The following is a 21,149-nucleotide window of genomic DNA, read 5'->3' on the forward strand; positions in this document are numbered from 1 at the left end:
ACACAATCCAGGGGCCACAAATGATGTGATAAAGGAGTTTAATTGATAGATCACAACCTATTCAATGAGATAGGGTCAGACCAAAGTTTTCATTAGCTATTGAAAGCATTATTTACACAAATAGTTTGTAAAAGAAAAACATATAGTTTTAATTAGGGATAACATTCAATGTGAGGAAAAACAAAGCACATGTTCAATTTATCTAGTATTGGCGGCTTAACGCGTTTCGAGGAGAGATCCTCTTCTTCAGAAGCATGAGCTGCTTTTGATGCTTTGTAGACAATCATTACAATGGAAATACAGAAAAACAAAGAGGAGGGGAAGAGAAACAAAAGATACATTTAATTAAGGCAATTCATCATGATATAACAAAGCAACGGTAAACTGGTCTAGCAGTGAGCATACCATGAATTGGGTTCACAATACATATACAGAGGCTGAACTGAAGGGAAACCCCCACAGGCGGAACCAGCGGTATATACTCTTTGTAGTGCGTCTAGGGTAGACTAATCAATCTACAGCCTGATGCTGTAGGAGACAGATCTGTCTAAGAGAAGGAGGGTAATCACAATAGTGATTAGCTGGGGTCCGTACATTGCATGTGAGTATATGACATTCAGACCAAAAGCAATTAACTAAGGTGGCGAAATACTTTGCGAACTGCAAGGAGTGCTTTGCAGACTTCAAAGGAACACATAAATGCGCACTCACCCAAGAGTGCTTTGTCTTCTGTACGCGATTAAAAAGATGACTCAAAGTCAAGACTGGAGATCCTGCTGGGGGCTCGAGAGTATAGTGTCTCCATGGGGTATATAAGCCCAAAGCTGTATAGTAATCATATGAATATAAAACTAGAGCGGGGAACCTTTTTTGCACATGTTCAGTATATGTCAAGCAAACAAGAAATCAAAAAGCACATACCATAGGGAAGGTGTTTGAGATGCTTGTGCAAACTTTTGGAGATCCCAACTGTTGAGTCAAAAGAAAATATTTAAATCGATGGTCATGATGGTCACGTGTATATCCGCGGCCAAAGGCTACCTACGTATAGAAATATATATATATATTCTGCAAAATATAACGATTCAAAAGATACAGCCACAAGAAGTAACTAGCTCTCATACTGTGGCTGGTAGAGGAGCTACATACCTTACGACCATGCATCCGTGAACGCCATCAACGGCGGTGTGGCCAGAAATGAGTACCAAGCCTGCTTGCTAGGCTCTGTTTCGATTTTCCTTGTCAGGGACGCAGAGAATGCGTCGCGGTTGCCAAGTAGGCTGAGAACGCACACAACCTACCGGAAGCAACAAATATATATAATATGCTGCTAATGTTATGCAAGTACTCCCTCTCACAGCTATGAGTGAACATATTTGATCCCTCTACTAGATTACTTGGAAATCTCTAACTAATCCAGTTTACATACTTACTAAGGATGCTTCACAGACGAGGTTAGGGAGAAAAGTCCGGGCGGGAAACGAGCCACTCGAGCGTCCATAGCCACTGTTACCATGGGAACCAAATAATAGCGTGTTGGGAGAGCATCCACGAAATAAAGGGTGGACTAAGAAAAAGCAAGCTTTGGGGCAATGGGGGCCATCTTACAGGATAAAGTACCAATGTTGAAGCACATTCGAGATCAATGTGGGATCTACAGAAAGGGTTCCATGCGTGCTAAAATATATTAATTAACGTATCAAAATTGAGTCCAATTCTAATTCTGAATGAAGTACCAACAGTCTGTAAAAACAGAATAAAAGTAAGGCTATATCTAGAAAGTCATATGCACACATGTACAAGCCCGGTGTGCTGTCCAATGCTGACATACATTTTCCGAAAAAAAGTCATGCAGTAATTAAAATCTACATGTGCAATTCTCATTCAGTGTATACCGTCTAATGCATACGGTCTAATAATGGAGTGCTCCTTAGTAACGTGACCAGCTGTGATTGGGAGAAAAGGTCCCTCTGCTCGGCGGTTGCCATAAAGGGGTCTCAGAATGTTTCAACTAAGTCGCTACAATGACCATTAAATATGGATCATCTCATGATAAAATATGGAAAGTGACATACCCCGTAGCAGCTGCCATAAGTGAAGATATAAGTTAAAGTAGTGAATGGCATACTGGAGAGCACCATTGCATCAATACTATCAATGATGAGTAGATGGACAATAAATCATGTACAGCAGTGTACTGAGGTTAAATTCATAGTCTACAGTGGCAACAATTTGTATATATAACAACAAAATGGTGTTAATTACGTAGTCTACAGTGGCATCAGTTATACTTAGTCTGCCTATTTACAATCTACTTATGCAAGTACTGAGATATGTCATGCAAATACAAAGAAGATACATTCAAAACACAATACATTCTATACAAAATCAGGCAAAAGGTAAAATAAATATATTCAGTGATCAGGTAACACATGATTTAAGGGCCAATTACAGAGACATTAATGGAGCAGAAAGCTTAATAAGGTAAAAGGAATCAAGTAAATTGAAAGGAAAGAGACCCCTTGAGAGGTGACCATATCAAATTCTAAATACAACAGCTCAAGGAGAACTCGTCATTGAGCCCTCTTGGTTGTAAAGTGTCCAATTGATCAATCCAAAATCTTTCCCTGTGGGAAAGCAGGGCTGGATAGTCTCCACCCCTTTTGGGCCTTTTTACCACTTCAATCACCTGAAACTTCATTTGTGCTATGCTATGATGATGTTCTATAAAATGACGTGCTACTGGAGATCTCATGTTTTTACATCTCACCGTGGACTTGTGTTCCGCCCATCTTTCTTTCACTGCCCTAGTAGTTTGCCCAATGTATAGTTTGCCACAAGGACATTTGATGGAGTAGATCACACCCGCTGACAGACAGGTGGCAAAGTCATGAATCTTGATCTTTTTCACTGTATGAGGATGAGAGATATTGTCACCCTTTATGATGTTATTGCAATGCTTGCAATTTAGACAGGGAAAGGCACCTCTTTTCCTAGTTTTTAGTAAGAGTTGTTTTTCTTTGTTCGGCCTTTCTACCCTGACTAATCTATCCTTCAGGTTCCTACCTCTTTTGAACGCCATCATGGGGGCTTTTGGAACCAGTTTGAGTAGAGTTGAATCATTATGAAGAATCCCCCAGTTCTTGTTGATAGTTTGAATAATTTGGAAGCTCTGTCGAGAACATTTTGAAATGTACAGAGGGGCGTAGATCTGTCTTTAGCTTTAGGTGTCAAAAGTTGCTCTCTGCTCAGGGGAATTGTTCTTTCCATCGCTGTATCCAATATGTCTATTGGGTATCCTCTATTTTCAAATCTGTCAACCAATTTAGAGCATTCCGAATGGAGACCCACCAGGTCAGAAATGATCCTCTTCAGGCAAAGCATTTGGCTATAGGACAAGCTACTCAACATGGGGTTCGGATAAAAACTAGTATAGTGCAGTAGATTGTTTGCATCTGTGGGTTTGTGTTAAATGGAAGTGGAGACACTCTCCTTAAGATCAACATCAAGGAAATGCAAGGTGGGTGCACCTACTTCCATTGTGAATTTGATTTTTGGTGTACTTCATTAAGGTAAACAAAAAACTGATCTAACTCGTCCCGTGGGCCACAGCAGACACTGAAAATGTTGTCGATGTAGCGCTTCCACATCAATATTTGTGGTGCCCAATGCTGGTGGTCTAGGACGTATTTGGGCTCAAAATGGTACATGTATGTGTTTGCCATCGCCGTCCCCATAGACGTTCCAGATATTAGATAAAATACTTCCCTTGGAATCGGAAATAACTATTCCTAAGGATCAAATCTAGAAGTTCTACTGCAAACTCAGGGTTACCTTTGATGTCTGGTGAATAAGAAAGTAGCCACAACACAGACTGTATTCCTTCAGCATGGGAGAAAGACGTGTAGAGGCTGAAGACATCCATAATGAACAGAATACAGTCTTCACTGAGGGCTGATATTTCCTGTAAGCAATTCAGAAAATCAGTCGTATCTTTCAAATATGTCGGGATGACCTTTACCAATGGTTGCAGTATTCGATCCACATATATAGCAAGGGTGTCAAATATGCTATCGGTGCCTGCCACTATTGGTCTCAAAGGCAGTGCTATGTTGTTTTTATGAAGTTTTCGCAAACTGTAAAAAACGGGCGTTATTGGATGTTTATTCAACAAGTATTGACTGGTGTTTCTGCTAATCCACTCATTTTCAAGAGCATTATCTATGGTTTTCTCAATCAAAAGGCTGATTTTCTGTAGGGGGTCCCCATCCAGTAAGACATAGGTTGGAGGTCGTTAAGCAACTCGCAACATTTTTCAGTGTAGTAACCGGTGTCCATTACAACTATTGCGCCTCCTTTGTCAGCAGGCTTAATTGTTAGATCCTCATCTTTGGCTAGTAACTCTACATGCTCCAGACTATTTTTGATATTGATGGGAGTAGTCCTGTGATAGTTGATTCTTCTAAGGTGCTTTAACACACTTCTTTCAAATAAATCCAGAATAGGATTCTGAATATGTGGATCAAAGCGATTTTTGGGACGTAACTCAAGGTATTCATCACTTGAGTCCATTGCGGAATCCTCAGGTTCTGTATCAAAAAATAGCTTCAATCTCAATTTCCTCATCAATCTGTAAAGGCACATTTTTTCCTCGAAAAGTGAAGAATTGCAAGTGGGACTAAAGGAAAGACCACGGTTCAATGTGTTTAGCTGGCCACTTCATAATGTCTTATGAGAGATGTTCACCACAAGGTTCTCATTAACTTGTTCCTTCCTCTTTGAGTTTTTTTGCCTCGCCTTGTTTTTCTTTTTGCTTGTCGTGTAGTCCTAAAAAAACTCCACTAGCCACGTCGGATGTTGCTCCTGCGATAGCTTCAGTTGACAGTGAAAGTGAGTTATGTGCAGGTGTAACGCTCACCTGACTCCCACAGAGGCGCTGGCCTGGTTCGCGCTGCTGTGACCTCTTCAAAGGTGATGCGCAGGGTTGGGAAGACGGACTGGACCGGGCCCCCAAATCTGGCTTGTCTGGCTCACAGAAGTATCCTTCTGTAGGCGAAAATAGGGGATTAACTGTCTGCGGGGTAATGCAATAAGCCTCCCACTTTCCCCTCTCACCCTCCTCGAAACCCTTCTGTGATTCCTCGTAGCGTCTCACCTTAGGGTCTGGAAGGACGAGCTCTCCATCCTGCTTCTGATGCAGGGGCGCGTTGGTATCCAGTTACTTCACTGGATTTTCGGATTGGTGAGAAGCAAACTTGCTTGGCTTCCAGGTAAGTTTTTTGATAAGAGGTTCCCCTTGTGTCCATGAATTAATGTACTAATGCTAGTGCCTTTTTCCCCATAGGGGCCGGGGTACGGAATGCCAGGGAACAGGCACCGACCCGAGATGAGAGGTGAAATCCTTGTAGAAATCAGGTAAGTCTTTAATGAGCGTTTTTTGGTAATGTCTTTTCATTCGCTCATTAACGCTGATGTCTCTTTTTCCCCTTAGGGGCCGGGGTCCGGAAATGCCAGGATGCGGCGCGGACCCGAAATGAAGAGGGAATGAATCAACAGGTAAGTCTTAACATGGAGAATTAGCTTTCCTTATTCCCTTCTCTCTCTCACCTTTTGTTCTGGTCTTTTTCTCCCTAGGCGCTGGGGCGTGACTGCGATTCCGGATGATCGCTGCTGAACATGGAGGCGCCCTGTAAAGGTGAGTGGAATGCGGCGCTGCAGCGATCGACGCGATGAGCTTTTAAATAAAAGTCTTCCTTTTCAGGATTGTCGGCGAGATGTCTCCGGGATGCGGTATTTAGCAGGTAAGGACTTTTCCTTCTTCTGTTCTCTTCTTCTCTTCCTTTGCAGGTGATCCAGGATGCTGGCAGGCGTGGCAGAAGTCAGGATGCAGGAGCAGACACGGTGAGCGTCCAGCTGCTAGATGCAGAACAACGCGAAGCACGTGTGGCTGTTCGGGTGGTGTTTAAATAGCCTTGGAAGAAGTTCCAGGTATGTATCCTTCCTCCAATCAGGTATGTATCCTTCCCCGACCACGCCCAGATGGTAAATTAGTCCCACAGGTAAAGTAGTTCCTTTCAGGCCTCAAGGAGGCCGGGATCCTGCAACATGGTCTGCATCAGGTAAGTGCACCCAAGCACTTCCATAATGAGCCTGGCACCATATGAGCCTGGTGCCATAGGCGCCAGGACACTGTCCAAAGGGCCCCTATATGGGGTTGCTGGGTCCTTCCTTGGGGACTGGATGTCCGCTTTCGGGGACGCAGGGCTTGAACCGGCTCCCCGGGAGTGGGCATCATGAAAGCACTCCCCCCCAAGGCCCCTCCCAAGGTTGTTCCCTCCGGGGGTTTTGGTTTGTCTGGGAAGAGTCGGTGGAATTTCCTGACTAATCGAGGTGCATGCACATGGTCGCTGGGTTCCCACGACCTCTCCTGAGGTCCGTACCCCTTCCAATCAATTAGGTAGAACAGTTTTGACCTAAACATTTTTTAGTCTAAAATGTTCTTCACTTCGAATTCAGGCTCCCCATCTATTAGAATAGGTTCTGGAGGTTTGAGTAGTCGGGTTCCGGGTACCACTGGTTTCAGAAGTGACACGTGAAAAACAGGGTGAATTTGCATACTAGCTGGTAAATCAAGTTTAACAGCCACTGGGTTAATTATTGCCATAATAGAATAAGGTCCCAGATATTTTGGGTTAAAAGTTCGAGGCCCTTTGAGTGGTAAATGTCTGGTAGCTAACCACACTTGATCCCCAATCTGATACGGAGGTGCTTCACTCCGATGTAGATCAGCATTCTCCTTGTATTTTCTCTTGGCTTGTTGTAAATGCGTAGTTTCCTCTTTGAAGGCTTGGGTAATTGTAGAATGCAGATGTTCTACTGCAGGCATTCCGAGGTTCTGAGGTGAGTCAAGGTTTGAGGTTCGAGGGTGATGCCCAAACAAAGTATAAAAAGGACTGTGGCCAGTTCCAGAGTGTACTGAATTATTATATGCGTATTCGGCTATCCAAAGAATATCTTTCCAGTTGCTTTCAGATTGCTGTAACATACACCGTAAGTATTGCTCAAGGGTCTGATTTGTCCTCTCGGTCTGACCATCGGTCTGAGGGTGGTGACTGGTCGATAATCTTACGTCGTTCTGTGCCATTTGACAACATTTGCGCCAGAAGTGGGAAATGAATTGGCTTCCCCGGTCAGAGATTAGTACAGATGGGAATCCATGTAACCGAACAATATTTTCGAGGAATTCTTTGGCTAGGACAGAAGCTGAAGGTTAACCTTTCAAAGGAATAAAGTGGGCCATTTTGGAAAACAAATCCACAATTACCAGAATAGTATTGTACCCCGAACAAGGAGGCAGGTCCGTAATAAAATCCATTGATAGGGTGTGCCAGGGTGCTGGCGGTATGTCTAGAGGTTGAAGGAGACCGGCTGGTTTTTTCTTTTGACTTTTATTTTGGGTGCAAACACCACAGGACATCACAAAAGATTTAACATCTTTTCGCCAAGAGGGCCACCAAAATTGTCGTTTCACCTTTTCCTCTGTCTTGGCAATACCGCGGTGTCCCTCTATTAATGCATCATGATAACCGGAAATAACTAGTTCGTGTAATTCCTTATGTGGCAGGAATAAGCGTCCTTGGAAATAAGGTAAACCATTATCTATGGTAAAGTCTGATCCCTTTTGTATCCAATCCTGTAAGGTTGTAGGGTCCAGGAGTTGTTTCACTCTGGCTTGAATGTCTTCAAGCGTCTGTAACGAAGTCATGCCTAGAATCCTCTGTTCTGGAATTATTGGTACAGTTTCTGAGTTTGTATCAGATTCTCCCATTCCAATTCGGGATAAGGCGTCTGCTTTGCCATTCTTGGAGCCAGGTCGATAGGTAATCACGAAATCAAATTCAGCGAAAAACAAAGCCCATCAGAGCTGCCGTGATGACTGAGCCTTGGCGGTTTTCAAATACTGTAAATTCCGGTGATCAGTGATCACTGTGATGGTATGTCGAGCGCCAAGCAGATAATGCCGCCAGGCTTTAAAAGCGGACTTAATGGCTAACAGTTCTTTGTCCGTGATTGCATAATTAACCTTGGGTGCTGAGAATTTTCTGGACCAAAATGCTACGGGATGCAGTTGGTTGGTTTCGGGATCTCTTTGGGACAGGACAGCTCCCATGGCTAGGCTGGATGCGTCAGCCTCGGCGACATAAGGGAGATCTGGACGCGGGTGTTTCAAAATAGGTGCAGAGGTAAACTTAGCTTTTAAATCCTGAAAGGCCTGCTCGGCTTCTTCAGACCATTCAAAACGTTTATTTTTCCTCAAGAGTGCAGTAATGGGTTGTGCCACGCGTGAAAATTCCGGGATAAACCTGCGATAGAAATTGCAAAGCCGAGCATGCTTTGAACCCCTTTTACAGAGCTAGGTGATGGCCATTTGAGGATGGCATCCACTTTTCTTGAGTCCATTCGGACTCCTTTGGGTGTCAGGATGAAACCTAGAAACTCGACTTCTGTGGTATGGAAAACACATTTCTCCAATTTAGCAAATAGTTTGTGTTGGCGCAGTTTTTCAAGTACTGCCCTGACGTGTTTTCTGTGATCAGATTCCGAAGAGGAGTACACCAGAATGTCATCGATATATACGACAACACAAACATCGATGAGTTCCCGAAGGACATCATTCATGAAGTATTGGAAGGCAGCCGGCGCGTTACACAATCCGAAAGGCATCACCTGGTACTCGAATAATCCGTATTTAGTACGGAAGGCAGTTTTCCATTCGTCGCCTTCTTTAACTTGTACCAGATGATAAGCCCCCCGTTGATCTAACTTGGTGTATATGCAAGCGTCCTTCACCTGGTCAAGGAGTTCAGGGATCAGAGGCAGAGGATAACGGTTTTTAACCGTTATCTGGTTCAATGCGCGGTAATCGATACAAGTTCTAAGGTCGCCTTCTTTTTTGGGCACGAAGAACAAAGCCGAGGATGCCGGGGACTTTGACGGGCGAATAAAACCATTAGCTAGGTATTGATCCAAATATTGTCTCAAATGCAGATTCTCAGGTTCGGTAAGGGCATAAATCCTGCTACAAGGGGGTTGTGCACCGGGCACCAGATCGATTTGGCAATCGTACGATCTGTGAGGAGGTAACGTGTTGGCCTGTTCCTTTTGGAAGACGTCCTGAAAGTCTTGGTATTCCGGAGGTAGTTGCATGGAGGCAGAGGTTACAGATGCTAGATTAATCTTCAGGTTTTCTGGGTAGCAGGTTTGTGTACAATCCGGGAAGGTTATTCTCTTAGCTCGCCAATCAATTCGAGGATTATGTGTCTCTAACCAAGGGATTCCAAGAATAACCTGAAACTGTGGAGCCTTGATTACATCAAACACAACACCCTCCCGATGGCCGTCGGGACCAAAAAGAGTCACCTCAGTAGTGGAATGTGTTACCGGTCCAGAGGCAATTTCAGTTCCATCGACTGTGGTGATGACATCTTTGCTGGTTTTAGGACGGAGAGGGAGGTTAATCCTAGAGACCAATTCACGATCCACATAGTTTCCAATAGCCCCACTATCGATGTATGCCTTTAATGCATGCAACCGCTTAGGCTGTTCTGGATCTACGAGAACCATTGGCACAATGAAATGCGAGGTCTGAGAGTTAGTTTTCAAGCTCGGCAAGCGGACCCCTACACTTGTCGGGCGGAGTCGTTTCCCGAAACCAAGTCTTCATGGTTTTTATCAGCGGCTCCTACCGCCTTTCGGGGCGGTTTTGCCGGGCAATCTCGTAGAAAGTGTCCAGAATTCCCACAATAAAGACATAATTTTAACTGCCGCCTCCTTTCACGTTCCTTTTGAGTTAAGGGTCCTTTAACCCCTCCAATTTGCATAGGTTCAGAGACATCAACTCCCTTGGGATTAGCATGGGTCTTGACCAACACCCGGGTCTCACACCTGGACCGATCTGCTTTTCTGTTTTGAAGTCTGTGATCCAATTGGACCACTAAGTCTATATACTCTGTGCATTCTTGGGGCGGATTTACAACTTGGGCCAAGACATCTTTAAGTTCTCCGCGTAGGCCGCGATAAAACAACGTGACTCTTTTATCCTCTGGTCGTCCCGTTTCCACAATTAGTCTATTAAAGGTTGCAATATAGGATAGGAGGTCCTGATTGCCCTGTCGCAGGGATAGAAGTTCGTCATCCAGAGCCTGCCCCTGAGAGTGTCAAGCAAATAACCTTTCCATGCTTGCTTGAAACCTTTGAAAATCACGGAGAATCGGGTCATCTTGAGTAACCAGTGGAACTGACCAATCGGCAGCGCAGCCGCTGAGATATGACAATACAAAGGCTACCTTGGTCTGATCATTAGGGAAGGCCCCAGGTCTGCATAGGAAGTGCAAACGACACTGATTCATGAATACGGTGAATCGTTTGGGGTCCCCAGCAAAGTGTTCGGGTGGGGCCAGCGGCATGTTTCCAGGTAGATTAATCTGCACAGGGTTACTGGAAACCACAGGAGCGGGGTTCCCTCCGGAACCGGGTAGAAGAGTTTGCCCAGCTTGACCTTGCAAAAGCTGTCTGGCCAGGTCATCTGTTCTTTCCTTTGATATTATTAATTCCCTCCTGAGGGCATTAGTCTCTTGACGAGCGGCATGTACTTTGGCCCGTAATTCCCCCAGTAATTGGGCCAACTGATCAGTCTCAGAACTTTCCATAGCGCCTGGGTGGGAATTTGTAGGAAGGCTTCGCGTTCTGTAACGCTCACCTGACTCCCACGGAGGCGCTGGCCTGGTTCGTGCTGCTGTGACCTCTTCAAAGGTGATGCGCAGGGTTCGGAAGACGGACTGGACCGGGCCCCCAAATCTGGCTTGTCTGGCTCGCAGAAGTATCCTTCTGTGGGCAAAAATAGGGGATTAACTGTCTGCGGGGTAATGCAATCAGCCTCCCACTTTCCCCTCTCACCCTCCTCGAAACCCTTCTGTGATTCCTCGTAGCGTCTCACATTAGGGTCTGGAAGGACGAGCTCTCCATCCTGCTTCTGATGCAGGGGCGCGTTGGTATCCAGTTACTTCACTGGATTTTCGGATTGGTGAGAACCAAACTTGCTTGAATTCCAGGTAAGTTTTTTGATAAGAGGTTCCCTTGTGTCCATGCATTAATGTACTAATGCTAGTGTCTTTTTCCCCATAGGGGCCGGGGTACGGAATGCCGGGGAACAGGCACCGACCCGAGATGAGAGGTGAAATCCTTGTAGAAATCAGGTAAGTCTTTAATGAGCGTTTTTTGGTAATGTCTTTTCATTTGCTCATTAACGCTGATGTCTCTTTTTCCCCTTAGGGGCCGGGGTCCGGAAATGCCAGGATGCAGCGCGGACCCGAAATGAAGAGGGAATGAATCAACAGGTAAGTCTTAACATGGAGAATTAGCTTTCCTTATTCCCTTCTCTCTCTCACCTTTTGTTCTGGTCTTTTTCTCCCTAGGCGCTGGGGCGTGACTGCGAATCCGGATGATCGCTGCTGAACATGGAGGCGCCCTGTAAAGGTGAGTGGAATGCGGCGCTGCAGCGATCGACGCGATGAGCTTTTAAATAAAAGTCTTTCTTTTCAGGATTGTCGGCGAGATGTCTCCGGGATGCGGATTTAGCAGGTAAGGACTTTTCCTTCTTCTGTTCTCTTCTTCTCTTCCTTTGCAGGTGATCCAGGATGCTGGCAGGCGTGGCAGAAGTCAGGATGCAGGAGCAGACACGGTGAGCGTCCAGCTGCTAGATGCAGAACAACGCGAAGCACGTGTGGCTGTTCGGGTGGGGTTTAAATAGCCTTGGAAGAAGTTCCAGGTATGTATCCTTCCTCCAATCAGGTATGTATCCTTCCCCGACTACGCCCGGATGGTAAATTAGTCCCACAGGTAAAGTAGTTCCTTTCAGGCCTCAAGGAGGCCGGCATCCTGCAGCATGGTCTGCGTCAGGTAAGTGCACCCAAGCACTTCCATAATGAGCCTGGCGCCTATGGTGCCAGGACTGATGTCTTTTATGAGCCTGGCGCCATAGGCGCCAGGACACTGTCCAAAGGGCCCCTAGATGAGGTTGCTGGGTCCTTCCTTGGGGACTGGATGTCCGTTTTTGGGGACGCAGGGCTTGAACCGGCTCCCCGGGAGCGGGCATCATGACAGCAGGTTCTTCTTGGTTTGTAAATTGGGGTTGGGATCTATCTGGTCTGATTGGTTCCCCAATGCTCCCACTGCTGCTGTTGCTGCCAGAATTAGGTGAATTTGGATATCTGGATTTATTCTTATCTTGATTGCAACGTTGATTCTTGCCAACAATACACTATGTCGATGAGATAATCAAAAGTATCTCGTTTGAATTTTCTGAGCTTTCTTTGCTCCGGTTACTACACTGAAAAATGTCTTGAGTTGCTTAACGACACTACAACCTATGTCTTACTGGATGGGGACCCCCTACAGAAAATCAGCCTTTTGATTGAGAAAACCATAGATAATGCCTGTGAAAATGAGTGGATTAGCACAAAGACCAGTCAATACTTGTTGAATAAACATCCAATAACGCCCGTTTTTTATAGTTTGCGAAAACTTCATAAAAACAACATACCACCGCCTTTGAGACCAATAGTGGCAGGCACCGATAGCATATTTGACACCCTTGCTATATGTGTGGATCAATTACTGCAACCATTTGTACAGGCCATCCCGACATATTTGAAAGATACAACTGATTTTCTGAATTGCTGACAGGAAATATCAGCCCTCAGTGAAGACTGTATTCTGTTCAGTATGGATGTCTGCAGCCTCTACATGTCTATCCCCCATGCTGAAGGAATGCAGTCTGTGATGTGGATACTTTCTAATTCACCAGACATCAAAGGTAACCCTGAGTTTGCAGTAGAACTTCTAGATTTGATCCTTAGGAATAGTTATTTCCAATTCCAAGGGAAGTATTACGATCAAATATCTGGAATGTCTATGGGGTCGGCGATGGCTCCAGTGTATGCAAACACATACATGTACCATTTTTAGCACAAATATGTCCTAGAACACAAGTATTGGGCACCACAGATATTGATGTGGAAGCGCTAGATCGACAACATTTTCAGTGTCTGGTGTGGCCCACGGGACGAGTTAGATCAGTTTTTTGTTTACCTTAATGAAGTACACCAAAAAATCAAATTCACAATGGAAGTAGGTGCACCCACCTTGCATTTCCTTGACGTTGAACGTAAGATCCATGAGGGGAGTATCTCTACTTCCATTTAACACAAACCCACAGATGCAAACAATCTACTGCACTATACTAGTTTTCATCGAAACCCAAGTTGAGTAGCTTGTCCTATAGCAAAATGCTTTGCCTGAAGAGGATCATTTCTGACCCGGCGGGTCTCGATTCGGAATGCTCTAAATTGGTTGACAGATTCGAAAATAGAGGATACACAATAGACATATTGGATACAGCAATGGAAAGAACAATTCCCCTGAGCAGAGAGCTACTTTTTACACCTAAAGCTAAAGACAGATCTGCGCCCTTTCTGTACATTTCAAACTTTTCTCAACAGAGCTTCCAAATTAGTCGAACTATCAACAAGAACTGGGGGATCCTTCATAATGATTCAAATCTACTCAAACTGGTTCCAAAAGCCCCCATGATGGCGTTCAAAAGAGATAGGAACCTGAAGGATAGATTAGTCAGGGTAGAAAGGCTGAACAAAAAAAACAACTCTTACTAAGAACTAGAAAAAAAGGTACCTTTCCCTGTCTAAATCGCAAGCATTGCATTAACATCATAAAGGGTCACAATATCTCTCATCCTCATACTGGGAAAAAGATCAAGATTCATGACTTTGCCACCTGTCTGTCAGCGGGTGTGATCTACTCCATCAAATGTCCTTGTGGCAAACTATACATTGGGCAAACTACTAGGGCAGTGAAAGAAAGATGGATGGAACACAAGTCCACTGTGAGATGTAAAAACATGAGATCTCCAGTAGCACGTCACTTTATAGAACATCATCATACCATAGCACAAATGAAGTTTCAGGTGATTTAAGTGGTAAAAAGGCCCCAAAGGGGTGGACACTATCCAGCCCTGCTTTCTCGCAGGGAAAGATTTTGGATTGATCAATTGGACACTTTACAACGAAGAAGGCTCAATGACGAGTTCTCCTTGAGCTGTTTCATTTAGAATTTGATATAGTCACCTCTCAAGGGGTCTCTTTCCTTTCAATTTACTTGATTCCTTTTACCTTACTAAGCTTTCTGCTCCATTAATGTCTCTGTAATTGGCCCTTAAATCAGGTGTTACGTGATCACTGAATATATTTTGTATAGAATGTATTGTGTCTTGGATTTATCTTCTTTATATTTGTATGACATATCTCAGTACTTGCATAAGTAGATTGTAAATAGGCAGACTAAGTATAACTAATGCCACTGTAGACTACGTATTTAACCCCATTTTGTTGTTATACATATAAATGGATGTCACTGTAGACTATGAATTTAACCTCAGTACGCTGCTGTACATGATTTACGGTCCATCTACTTATCATTGATAGTATTGATGCAATATGGTGCTCTCAAGTATGCCATTCACTACTTTAACTTATATCTTCACTTATGGCAGCTGCTACGAGGTATGTCACTTGCTGCACTTTATCATGAGATGATCCATATTTAAAGGCCATTGTAGCGACTTAGTTGAAACATTCTGGGTCCCCTGTATGGCATCCGCTGAGCAGAGGGTCCTTTTCTACCAATCACAGCTGGTCACGTTACTATGGAGCACTCAATTATTAGACAGTATACACGAGACGGTATACAATGAATGAGAATTGCACATGTAGATTTTAATTACTGCATGACTTTTTTGGAAAAAATATGTCCGCATTGGACAGCACACCGGGCTTGTACATATGTGCATATGACTTTCTAGATATAGCCTTACCTTTATTCTGTTTTTACAAACTGTTGGTACTTCATTCAGAATTAGAATTTGACTCAATTTTGATATTTTAATTAATATATTTTAGCATGCATGGAACCCTTTCTGTAGATCCCACACTGATCTTGAATGTGCTTTAGCATTGGTACCTTAATCTCTAAAGTGGCCCCCATTGCTCCAAAGCTTGCTTTTTCTTAGTCCACCCTTTATTTCGTGGATGCTATCCCAACACGCTATTATTTGGTTCCCATGGTAACAGTGGCTATGGACGCTCCAGCGGCTCGTTTCTCGCCCTGACTTTTTTCCTCAACCTCGTCTGTGATGCACCCTTAGTAAGTACATAAACTGGATTAGTTATAGATTTCTGAGTAATCTAGTAGAGCGATCAAATACGTTCACTCAAAGCTGTGAGGAGGAGTACTTGCATAACATTAGCAGCTGATTCGATATATTTGTTGTTTCCTGTAGGTTGTGTGCGTTCTCAGCCTACTTGGCAACCGCGACGCATTCTCTGCGTCCCTGACAACGAAAATCGAAATGGAGCCTAACAAGCAGGCTTGGTACTCATTTTTGGCCACACCGCCGTTGATGGCATTCACGGATGCATGGTCGTAAGGTATGTAGCTCCTCTACCAGCCACAGTATGAGATCTAGTTACTTCTTGTGGCTGTACCATTTGAATCGCTATATTTTGCGGTGTGTATATATCTATCTATATATATATATATCTATATATATATGTTTCTATTCGTAGGTAGCCTTTGGACGAGGATATACACGTGACCATCGTGACCATCGATTGAAATATTTTCTCGTGACTCAACAGTTTGGACCTCTAAAAGTTTGCACAAGCGTCTCAAACATATTCCCTATGGTATGTGCTTTTTGATTTCTTGTTTGCTAGAAATGTACTGAACCCGTGCAAAAAGGGTTCCCTGCCCTAATTTTATATTCAGATGATCCCTATACAGCTTTAGCCTTATATGCCCCATGGAGACACTATACTCTCGAGTCCCCAGCAGGATCTCCAATATTAACTTTGAGTCATCTTTTTAATCGCGTACAGAAGACAAAGCACTCTTGGGTGAGTGCGCATTTATGTGTTCCTTTGAAGTCTGCAAAGCACTCCTTGCAGTTCGCAAAGTATTTCGCCACCTTAGTTAATTGCTTTTGGTCTGAATGTCATATACTCACATGCAATGTACGGACCCCAGCTAATCACTATTGTGATTACCCTCCTTCTCTTAGACAGATCTGTCTCCCACAGCATCAGGCTGTAGATCGATTAGTCTACCCTAGACGCACTACAAAGAGTATATACCGCTGGTTCCCCCATGGGGGTTGCCCTTCAGTTCAGCCTCTGTATATGTATTGTGAACCAAATGTATGTTAGGCTCACTGCTAGACCAGTTTGCCATTGCTTTGTTATATCATGATGAATTGCCTTCATTAAATGTATCTATTTGTTTCTCTTCCCCTCCTCTTTGTTTTTCTGTATTTCCATTGTAATGATTGTCTACAAATCATCAAAAGCAGCTCAGGCTTCTGAAGAAGAGGATCTCCCCTCGAAACATGTTAAGCTCCCAATACTAGATACATTGAACATGTGCTTTGTTTTTCCTCACATTGAATGTTATCCCTAATTAAAACTATATGTTTTTCTTTTACAAACTATGTGTGGAAATAATGTTTTCAATAGCTAATGAAAACTTTGGTCTGACCCTATCTCATTGAATAGGTTGTGATCTAGCAATTAAACTTCTTTACCACATATTTTGTGGCCCTTGGACAGTGTGCATGGGACGGGAGGAATCCATTTTGGTTCCTCTTTTTCCTCTTCTTATGTATATTGGGCCTTTGTTCAAGGCCTTATTTCCTCCCGTGCACCTTGAACTTTAAAATCAGCTTAGCTGGATCTTTACAAAATTGAATTATTTGTATAATTTAGGTGCTCACCTTATTCCCCTTGTTTCCTGTGATAGTGTCTCCTCTGGGCTTTGCCTGACTAGGGCTTTAAAACAGGGCTGAGATTTAACAAGTTCTGATTTCGAGCAAGGCCTGGGGCTATGGTTTCCGAATTTTGAAAGAGATCATCAACTGAGAGAGCCAGGCTGTCGTTTGTGGCTGTGCTGTTCGAGCATAAAGGCATCTAGCCAAAATCTCACGGGGGCCTTCAAATGTTACTGGAGTGAAGGCAATATCTGGGTAGCTGGCAGCGCAACAGGGTTCCCAGCTGCAGTGTCCCAAAATGTCCTGAGCAGAAGAGTGGGTGCTACTGGCGAGTGGTGCTGGCACATCTAGCAGGCCAGAAGGGCTGGTGGTACAACGGTCTCAAGTCAGTATTTATAGGGATCAAAGTAAATGGAATTTCTTGGAGGGGTGATTTGGCCATGTCAATCTGACCTAAAAGTCATAACCCCCTCTATCCCCAAGGTACCCTGGATCAAGGTATTGCCTCTAAAAAAATTGATTATGTGAATAGTTCTACTATATAGGAGAGTCAATTTCCTTTAACCTCATATCAACCGGACCTTAGCTGGAGGGCAAGGCGTAAATGGGACTTGAGGCTGTACCAAAAATGCATTTGCTTTCATAAAAACCATCTAAAGTGCTTACCAGGGTGTCTCCGAATTGTATCCCCAATCTATCAATAGTAATCAGTGGGGAAGCAATTAAGGGTGTCCTGCCATTTTACACATTATAAATGAATGTAAGTTGTTTTTTTTTCAGAACCCCAAAAAATCTCTCAGTGCAGATTTATTTGCATGGTTTGTTTTTTCTTCTCTCCAATACCATGCACTGTTCAATTTATGTTTTGCCCGTTGATTTTGTAATGTGTATCATTTTCTATTTTGGACATGTTTTGTTTTCTGATCATAACCAATATGATATGATATGATAAGTCATTTATAAAGTATTTGTACACAAGTGTTTCTAACCAATGCAAATCCAAATGTTTATCACCTTATTAAATGGATCTAAAAATCTTCATATAAAAGTATGGATTTGTGAGCCTACATGGTGGTCTGTTATTGTGCGGCCTGTTCAATTTTCAATATACAGTGTCATAATCCTGTGTGTGCCTAGCACAGTACTAAGTCTTCTAATGTTTAGCCAAAGAGCCCACAATCTAATATAATTGTGATAACAGAAAAAGTGCGCATTACTCAATCTGGACTGATAACAATGAAATGAGAGATATAATGTGACCTTCAGCCCTCGCTCCTATGTTCACACTTACTCACAAGGAGATTATGGACAGGGAACCGCAATCCCACGCTGCCCACCTCCTCTGGCCTGGGAGTTCAGGGGAAACACTAATAGGAGTCAGTCTCCTGAAAGAAATCATAATAGGACAGACCAATATGAATCCAACCAGTACCGGCCTACAGCACAGAGAGATGATATAGGGATCAGGAAAGATTCCAGTACTTAGAGGCACAAGTGAAATTATTAGCTAAGAAGATAGGAAGGCTGAGCACATGGAAAAAGCAACAGGTGAGTGAGAATGCTGAACATAAGAATGACATTGCAAAGGGCATTAACAAATGACTAATCACTCAGGCTTCCCACACTGAAGGCACACATCATCCACCATTGACCAGGCAAACTGATCTGCATAGTGATTTAAAATTATGAAAACCCGATTCTGATTACATAGGAAATAAAAATACACACAAAAAAGGAGTGTAGTTTAATCTAAATTTCAACCAAACTATTGGCTCCATTCACGTGTATGAAGATGAGGAAAAAGAGAAGAGAAATGCGCAGGTGGAACCAAACAGCAACACGTTCAAATAAAATTCAAAAGGAGCATGGCACATGAAGTGAATGAGGAACATATATTTCAACAATTGATAGCCAATGAGTGGACCATTGAATGGTTAATGGTGCACTAAATGCATCAGGAATAAATAAGACAAAATTGAATAAAATGATAGATGAAAACAGAAAAAGTACAAAGACAGGTGATATGATTCTTTCACCTTATAATTCTAATAGTGCTCATATCTCCACAGAGATGAGAGCTTCCCGAAGGACACTTGCAGGTGAGTTCTGTGAGAAACCAGAGGGTGTCTCAGCCGCTAGTCCCTGGGAATCTCTCTGTCAGGTGGCCAGGGCATGGCCATCGCATTTGGATCCAGAGCCTGGTGGTGTACCAGTGCGGTAGGATCCCCTGGTGAGAGGTATTTAGGTAGTGGGGGTTGAGGACACCAATGGTGTGACGACATATTCCCCCTATTTTGTTTATCCAACCCATCCTATATTTTAGGATGCTCAGAGTTTCCAACGCCCCCTTTTTATAGAAACACCGCCGAGGAATAGGATGACTGAGAGTAACAACATTAATTTTCACACATCGTACTGGACATGTCCCGCTAATCGGGTCAGGCAAAGTTAGGCACTTGATTCTAAGTGCATACACCTGATACAAATTAGCTCTCCTGACACAAATAAAAGGTAGAACCCAAGGAAACACTCTGAGCAAGGCAGAACACGTGTACAAGAAGGGCTTCTGGGATGAAGGCAAACCTGCTGGAGCAGAAAGACAGGTGAAGGGACGAGACAAGCTGGTGGAAAATACCAAAAGTTCCCTACTGGAGGTCATTCTCTCCGCCAGGTCGCGAAAGACACATGGAGAAGGCCAGATCCCACAAGTGAACACTGCATTGTGTTTCAAGGATGCCAGCGACCTTCCCGGGTGAACGGCAGAGTTGGGGAAGGGAGGGTAAGCCTGTGGTACTTACCTTGATTTGGGAACTGTGAATTCAAAAACCAGGAAGTGACGCACACATCCAGTAGTTGGCAAGCAACCTGAAAGACTGGTTGTTAGGGAGAATTCTCATACATCTGCTAATTTCCCTTACCTTGTGAGACCCCAAGCAACTTTGCTGGATTTCTAGGACTTTAATTTTCACCTGGAAAGAGTGTGAGCCATGTTTCCCACTCTTTAATGTATTTTGATGCGTGTTTTACGTTTGTGTTCTTTGGATATGGAGATTTAGACAACTCCATAGGCATCATCTTTTTCTTGTGTGTCACACACTACCCTCAGTGCAGTGGCACAGGGATGTCTTTCAGACTTCCCAAGGTTTAAAACCCTTCTCTGGGATTGACTACTGTCTCCCAGTGAATATAAAGTTAAATTGACTTTGCTAGTCTTTTTAAATTGCTAGACCCAGCACACACTGCCTTACAGCAGAATGCTGGAGGGAATAGCTAGTGTTCCCTATGCCTAGAAAACTCATGTAGCCCTCAAAAGCTACCCTTTCCTCTCAGAATGGCTGGTGGCTGTTACGCTCACCTGGTCTCTGCGGAAGCATTGGTGCACGGGTTCAGCACTCCCGGGGGTGAGGTCGCTCGGGTCCGACTTCGCCCTTTGCGCTTATGTGGTGACTGGTGGTAATAGGTGATGCTGCTCGGGACTGCTCCTGTTGATTAGTTTTGAAGAGCACTCCATCCTGCTGCTTCTGGCAGGGGCACTTGTATGATCTGGACCGAATCCTTCACTGGTCCCTTGCAGGTGGTAGTCCAGTCCTGCTGCGACTAAGCCACTATACTTCATGTCAGTGTTCCTGTTTGCCTTTGTCTTTCCTCATCTGTTTTTGTTGTATTGTAAAGTTTGTTGTCTTGTATTGCTGTCCGTTCCACTTTTGATGTTTGCTCTTTTGCTTTCTTCCCTTGCAGGTGATGTTGCCGGCCCAGCAGAAGCTGCAGAGCTCGAGGCGACAGCCGGAGGGAATGAGGAACGAAGCTGCAGCGGTACTGTAGCTGGTAAGTTGTTAACTAGGGGGCATGCAGGGTTCAAATGTGGCATGGCCCTAGGACGGATATTCTAACCTTGTCTTTCTTCTTCTTCACAGGGTCCGAGATTGTGGCTGCGGAGTGCGGTGCTGCAGCGTCGGGATCAAGATCACTGGATGTCAGGAGATGAGTCTGCAGATGAAGCGATGAAGCACCGGTTTCCTGGAGGTGAGTATGCAGGAGTACACCTGGTTTCAAAGGTAAGTAAACTGGTCCAAGTGGCGGTGAGCGTCATGTTGCATTCGAGTGCACAGTAACGCGAAGCACTGGCCTTAAGGATGGAGCAGTTTATATAGCTGAGCTTCTGAAGCCACGCCCAGCAGGTTCAGCCTGCCTGCCACACCCAGCCACACCCGATGAGTCAGCACATGAAGACCAGGCCTAGGGAGCCACACCCGAT

This window comes from Ambystoma mexicanum, chromosome 13, assembly GCF_040938575.1.
Source record: "Ambystoma mexicanum isolate Mex_15411 chromosome 13, UKY_AmexF1_1, whole genome shotgun sequence".
NCBI lineage: Eukaryota > Metazoa > Chordata > Amphibia > Caudata > Ambystomatidae > Ambystoma > Ambystoma mexicanum.